This window comes from Notothenia coriiceps, unplaced genomic scaffold (assembly GCF_000735185.1).
Source record: "Notothenia coriiceps isolate Sejong01 unplaced genomic scaffold, NC01 NC01_scaffold00037246, whole genome shotgun sequence".
NCBI classification, from domain to species: domain Eukaryota; kingdom Metazoa; phylum Chordata; class Actinopteri; order Perciformes; family Nototheniidae; genus Notothenia; species Notothenia coriiceps.
In genome coordinates, this window is record NW_011369947.1 from 22,904,365 (window position 1) to 22,912,082 (window position 7,718).

A 7,718-nucleotide genomic window follows, 5' to 3' on the forward strand; every position below is an offset into this window, starting at 1 on the left:
CCCCCCCCAACATCTCCTTGGGCCTTCTGTGTAATCTGCTGAGATTTAAACCTGCTGCTCCTGTTTAATAAATCCACTGCGATTAAAATAGGATTACAGCTCTGCTTTCGCCTTCCTAATGACATCAGAGCATGACACATTTTGCAACTTTTTTTCCGTTTTTTTTGCCCGAGCCCACTACTTGTCGTAACCAGACAGGCACCGATGATTTGGAACCCCCACCCCCCCTAAAAAAAAACGGAAAAAAACTCATCCGTCAGCCCATCTGTGTGGCTGTTGACATTCGGATTAACCTTACAATGCAGCACACATCCTGCATCAATCCTTGACATCAGACTTTTAAATGACATGTGAAAAAACCGTAGTATTCAGAGTCAGGTTGTTGATTGCTGAAAATGTGAAACCCTTCATTAAATCGCAGATACCAAAGCAAATGTGACCCATTGCTTTTGGACACATTTCATGGATGTAAACCAAATATTTAACACTGTCACAAGGCGACCCTGCACATGCTGTCCGTAGTGATGTGGAATTTGGGTCGGAGGGGGCAGATCAATACCAATCTTTTGTCCTGATTGTCCTGATTGTCCTTCAGGGGCATTCTCCTGCAGTGGTTAAACGCTGTAAGGTCAAACATGGATTGGATTTTTTACGATAGCTAAACTCATGACCCCAGCTAAGAAATCTACTTAAGATAATATATTCTACTTAATACACAATGAAGCTTAACAGTTAAATCTAAAATGCTCTTGTAGAGAGTATGATTCTGTAGTTCCTGTAAAAGTCTCAGTGTGTACTGGTGATTTAAAAAAAGCACGCAAACAATTTGTTTTTCTATCATTCCGATTTAAGCGTTGTGGCAAACCTTTGATACTCAAATGTATCCTGGCAAAAACACACATTTACCTTCTCTCTACAACAGATTAAAGTAATCCGTCCCGAGAGTACTTTACCTGTAAGCAAGAGACGATACATATTCATGTTTTTGTTATTTAAATGTTTTGTGACATTTTGGATTCATATACTTTCAGCATATTACAGTTTCAGGGAAAAAGTCTGAAATGTTGCTTGCAGGAAACCCCTTCTTCACTTTGAGACTGAAGTGCAGTTAACATTTTATAATTTAAGTTTTTAACTGTGATATAGCAGTGCTGCATTTGTTTGGCTGTCAGTCCATCCACAACTTTGGTCCAGACTGGACGCATAGCCGTGAAATTGTGTACAGTGAATGAATCCAAACGTATTTGGTGCATATTTGGGTATAGAGGGGCTGCTTGGACTTCCCTTTATGTCCATACTGACCACCAGTGAAAGTCGGGTCTCACTTTCACTCTGCAATCAGCTCCAGCACTCAGTGATCAGACCTGCCTGTGGATTATCAATTTGGTAATCTCTTTAGAGCTACTGATGAATATTCCCATCCTCCCCTCATTTTCTGCTAAGAATGGTCTCTTCCACTTTGAACAATTTTGATTTTGTGATACCACTCAGACCATTTGTCTACTGGAATACAATCACTGTTTTAAGAGCCTCGTTAATTCACCCAATGGTGGCTGTTTCCATTTTGTTTTGCTGACCGCTTTTTCCTAAGGGGCAGGTGGTCTGTCTGTCCAAGCCTCTTTGTACAGACTTGTGCTGCTGGTGGTGGGGGTGGGGGTTGCTAATATGAGGCTTTCAACATCTAATCCGGAGCAAGTCTCTTAGAAAAGGCTTATCTTGGGACCCTCCAATTTCACTGCTTTCTTCATGACCAAACTGCCCTTTATTTAACACAAATTACATTTAAAGCCTTGCTTCAGTCAATTGTCCATTCGTCTTTACCGGAAAAACGTGCTTGGTTATCATCATCCCCACTGCCCCTGCCCCATTGCTGACAAATCCATACAACTATGTGGGACACAAAGGCTCGGATTTAGCTGCCAGGCCAAAGCGAGGGTGGGCTGGGTGGGGGGGCAGGGCCAGCATGGACATTTCTGTTGTTTTTGTCAGAGTACAGATTTCGGACAAATCAAAACAACTGCCACCATCCAAAACCCTTTCCTTTCCCCCCCAACCCCCACACCCCAACTCACATGACCTGTAACCAGTCATCACTTTTATGCTGGAAAAGCAGCCAGATCAGGAGTGGGGTGGCGCGACGGTGCGCACAGGGGGGGCACATTGTTGAAAAAGAGCTGACCGGGTCCTGGACAGGAGATCATTTGATAGGCAAATATATTTACTTCTGAACAGCTGGGGTCACAGGCTCTTATGATGATGATGATGATGATGATGATGATGATGATGATGATGATGATGATGATGATGATGATGATGATGAGTACTGAGATGCATGCTTTGTGAAGGTATCGTTTAACATAAATTAGCTTTGTGACACTTGTCTGGGCCCAGGTGTATCCACAAGGTCAACACATCTAAAAAATTAACCCTAACTCAGACTTGTGCAAATGTTTCAGTTTATTTTAAGATGAAACAGCTTCTTTGCCATATTGTTGTTTCCCTAAACTGTCAAATGTATGAAGATATTAGCTATATTATCCAGCTAAGTAGCTCTCCTTGTGATTAGTATATTCAATATCATGTCATCCAGCAAAGGATTGGCCCCTAAAAGGAATAATTAACCAACTCACCTTGTGCTACCTTGTATTATTGTTGTGCTAACTTTTTATTTCTTCAAGGACACAAGGAAACATGGTGAGTCTTTACACAAATAATATTTTTGGGGATGCATTATTTCTCAAATTCAAGTTTGTTCAGTGACAAAACCCCTGCCTCACTGACCAGTCCTATCCCAACCACATGATTGATGACCTTGCCTTAAATATTCATTCAACAATTGAACCCTTATTTTAATCTGCTTGACAGGACAGCCATCAGTGAGGACAACATGCTGAAAGACCATAGACCAGATCATAAGCAGGCCAAGAAGAAGCTAGGAAAATGGCGAGCCAACCCCTTGTGTCCCCTATAAAATATCTAAATATTGCTTAAAGTGGACCTATCATGCTATATTTGAATAATATATTGTAGAGCCATACCTATATAAAACATGTCTGTGAAGATTTTTTTTCAAAATTGCAAACAGATCATGCATTTTAGCCATGCCTCATTTCGCTGTATTTGCTCTTTTCTAGCCCTGTTTTTGCAAGGGCTGATTCTGAGAGGTCTTCTTCGCTGCTTTTGTGGCAGACTACAGCGCCACTTTCAGGCCTGGCATATGTACTACAGCGTCTCCAGCGCTTTAGAACGGCAATGGCCGTGGCTGTCTCCTCCTGATAGGTGGAGAGTTGCCCATATAGGCGGAGGCAGAGGTGTAGTGGGCGTTGGACGCGCCGTATCCCCACTTATTTGAAGCATGATTTTTTTTTTTAACAGTCTAATAAATATAAAATCATTGCCATTGCAAGTGTGTATTTGTTGTAATAATGCTGAAAACATAATAGACAGATTTCACAGTAGGCTAATTACAATAAAAACGTAGCTCAAGCATTTATGCAACTTGATTTGAAGCGCGTGTGTTTGTGAGGGGCAGCTGTGTGTGTGTGTGTGTGTGTGTGTGTGTGTGTGTGTGTGTGTGTGTGTGTGTGTGTGTGTGTGTGTGTGTGTGTGTGAGAGTGAGAGTGAGAGTGAGAGAGAGATATTTGGGTATGGAGGAAAAGAGAGAGGGTTGTGTTTTCTGACACTTGGTGAGTTCCCTGACACACCGGGAACACATATTCATGTATAAAAGACGTACAGAAGTGCATTTTCAACCCAGTCTCACAAAAAAACGTGTAATAACTACGTTGGTTTACAACGTAGGACGTAGTATTTCTAAATAAACGCCTCTGAAATTGTAAGATCCATACGTTTCTTTTCCCCATTCATTCCAATGGCTGGCGTCTATGTCACGTGATCTTCAAATTTCTCCCTGCAGAAAAAAAAAACATGGCCGAACAAAATCTGCATCTAAAATTGTGGCATATGTTATTTTCCCCTGTGCAATTCCAGTCTCACATCTCACATCACATCGTCATAAACAAATACCGGAAACAGACCGAAAACATTTAAAAAAAATTAAATAATACTTTATTCCGAGTGTGCTTACTTTTCTCTTTGAAAGTCCTCACATAACGGCATTGTAATAGACGGTTCGGCTGCATTACATATTACATATCTGCCGTAGTTCTCTATTTATAGAGCCCTGATGAGAAGACTTCTAGACAAACATGAGGAACTGCCGCCAACACTGAAAACGTGACGTGGATCATAAATATATCAGCAATTAAACAACATCTTATATTTCTTTTCGCAGTATCAACAATAATTCGGCTGACTTTTATATTTGATCCAATTGGTAGATAGGCTGTATTTACACAATAAAGGTGCACAGCTGATAGAAAGGGACACCTGGTGGTTAAAGCATGTTATTGAATTTCATTATTTTTATTATTAGATATTAATAGGATCCCTATAAAGTATATTCATTACTCGTTATTCTCTACTAATAGTTAATTAAAGACTGTATATAATGACTATTTTGCACATCCCTTTCAAGATTTCAAGATTTTCTAAGGTTTATTGACATATCATACACAAACGGTGTAGTTATGCAATGAATGAAAAACTTGGGTCGCAGGTTCCTCAATAGTGCATTACAAGACATCTATCAATATTTGTGCATACCTCCAGCAATGTTAACTATGTTGAAGCACTTATTTTAACTGATATTATACATATGTATTATACTCTTATAAGATGTATGTAGATATTTCATCTCCGGCCTTGTCAGGGATTGAACAATCAATAAATAAAGAACACAGAATTATTAAATATAAAACACAGAATTTGTGTGATTATACTAAATGATTTACAAATAAACACCACTGCATATTTACAACTGTTACACATGCTGATGTAACGCAAATGTTTCCAACTTGGGATCAATAAAGTATATCTTATCTTAAGATGATTGATGGCTACCATATTTACAAAATTTGCCTCTGAACCTTGACAAGTGCATGTTTCAGGCTTATCAATTAACAACAGGAGGGGTCACAGACATAAGACCAGCTGTTAAATAAAGCTCTTCTGACCTTAGCTGTCATGTGGGTATATATATTAATGCTGCCCATTATGGGCACAAGCAATTTTCACCCATTTATTAATGATATGTTTTACATTTGAGTGTTTGAGTGTTTCCTATCCCCTAAACCTCCAGGGATGTACACAGTTTAATACTGGCAACTTCTTATTATGGGAAATATGAAAACGTTGTTTAAAACTACAATTCCCAGTAGAGACGTGCCATAGATAGAGAACATGTTGCGAAACACAATAGCCAGCATGTGTAGTTCTGGGGACGGGGTGGGGGAGGTGGGGACGGGGTGGACCCGTTCAAATCCAGTGTTGGACAGTCTGCCGTGGTTCCATCCCATTTCAAGTGCTGTTCGGCCCTCGGCGTAACCCTCGGAGCACACTCTCCAATCACAGAGCTTGAGGACTATCACGGGGTTTGTCAAGCGAAGCGGAGAGAATACTAACTTCCGGGTATAATATTCTCTAAAGCAAATGAGCTGCTCCGTCCCTCGGTCCTGATGGACTCCAACTTGTGTTTATTAATCAAACAAATAAATAAACACAAGGATAATCATGTGTTATTGTTGAGTAAATGGAGAATTGCACAGGGGAAAATAACGTATCTATGACACAATTTTAGATGTGGATTTTGTTAAACTAATACGTTTGCGCTGTGGGCCAACACTATTCATTAACAGGGAAGGGGGTAGCAATAAAGATAACACCATTAAACAGTTACACAACAGAAATAATATCGATAGCAGCGTCCCTAGCAACCACCTTGGTAACAATGAAAACGTTGTATAGACACAATTTCCTGAAGTAATCTTCGTAATAACTAGCAAACTAAAGATCATGTACATCCACTGCACACATAATCTGAAATAACAACTTATATTTTTCGCATCAAATGACATCAAAACGCATTTTAATGGCCAAACTAACTTTAAAATAGACATTTCCCATCGAGAATAAAACAAAGTTCGGCCATGTTTTTTTTTTCTGCAGGGAGAAATTTGAAGATCACGTGACATAGACGCCAGCCATTGGAATGAATGGTGAAAAAAGATGTAGGGATCTTACAATTTCAGAGGCGTTTTTGTAGAAATACTACGTCCTACGTTGTGGACCAACGTAGTTATTACACGTTTTTTTGTGAGACTGGGTGGGCATTTTGCATGATAGGTCCCCTTTAAAGCAACTTATTTTAATTCCGAAGTTAAAGCTATTAGCAAATGTGCTAATGTGGCTTGAACCCTCTGGACCAATATGAATCAAATTGGATAGTCGCCACAAAATATTGGACTATTGATAATCTGAGGTTACTCAAGTCAATTCTGTCGTCCTCTGTGTTTCCTGTTAGTTAACAAGAGGAAGCTCCAGTGAGGAGGAGAGGAGCAATCAATGAGGTCAGTAAATCATGATTTATTATACAGCAGGAGGGCATTAGTGTCACACGGACTTTGTCCCAATGTAGATATATTGCGTTTCTCGGCCTGTCGACTAATGCTAAGTGGTTGTGTGGCTTTATTTGACATGGGGGCCAACATGGCATGCCCCGGGGCTGTACTGTGATGGTTGTGTCACATGAAGGCTTTGATTGGTTGATATACCCAAACTGAAGATCAAAGGCACATCATGCATGACCTTTATTTCCCATTTGGTATTGGAACCAAAAATGTCCAAGAAATCAAGCAAGATATTAGTTATACTTCAACAATTTGGGAATTGCCAGAGTAAGAAGAGACAATCCAAACCTCTTTCATATGAAGCTTGAGCCATAGGCTAGCGTAGCATCGAAACTGAAAACTGTTGGACTGGCTCGGTCAAATCACAACCCAATCCAACTCCAAAATGGACACATTACATGTTATCTTGTTTGTTTATTTAGTTAGTACTGGGAATGCAGAATATCAGGACCTATAAACTATCAGCAGATGACATTTTTATTAATATCTAGTCCTATTATTTGTTAAAATTAAGCCAAATGGCTTTCCATTGATTTTGTTTTTTGTATGGTGATTTCAGATTTCATTAGATCACATTTTAAAAAGATCCATGTCCTGCATCTCTAATCTGTAAAAGAAACAGAAGAGCGTAAACAAAGTTTTCCAGAAAATCCCTACATCTGCAAAAAAAGACCCCAACACAACCCACCCAAACCTAGAATGTGTACTTTTATTACTTATTTAATGAGTAAATAAATCAGTAATCGTTAGCGATCTTTACAAAGGCTGGTGGATATTGTGTTACTTTTCAGACCGAGCCAAGCTAGCTCCTCTTCAAAAAATGAAGCTAAAAGATAACCGGCTTTTTAAAAACATTGTAAGCATATCGGAGCATCAGTCCTCTTTATGCAACTCATGGCATTTCGTTAAAATGCAAATACCAAAAAATCAAATGTATACCCTAATTGAGAAGATGAATAATTATTACATGGAAAAGAAAATCAATGATGCTGCACCTTAACGCTTCAGTGTGATCTCAGTGAAAGGGATGCAGCACGTAACCTTGAAATGACCTATAAGACGTGAATGTGCTGAAGAAGGTCCACCTGTTCCGTCGTCACAGACATAAAACACAGAAATCAGTGGAAAGGCTGCCTTTGCTGTGTAACCACGGCAACTCCTCCCTCAAAATGCAACATCACCAAACCCCCC

General features: G+C 39.6%; 1 protein-coding gene across 1 annotated transcript in view; it reads right to left on the reverse strand.

Annotated features, from left to right (window-relative positions):
• LOC104966525 (ethanolamine-phosphate phospho-lyase-like) overlaps positions 1 to 7,718 on the reverse strand; it is a 10,419-nt gene that overhangs the window by 1,565 nt on the left and 1,136 nt on the right. The window lies entirely within an intron of this gene.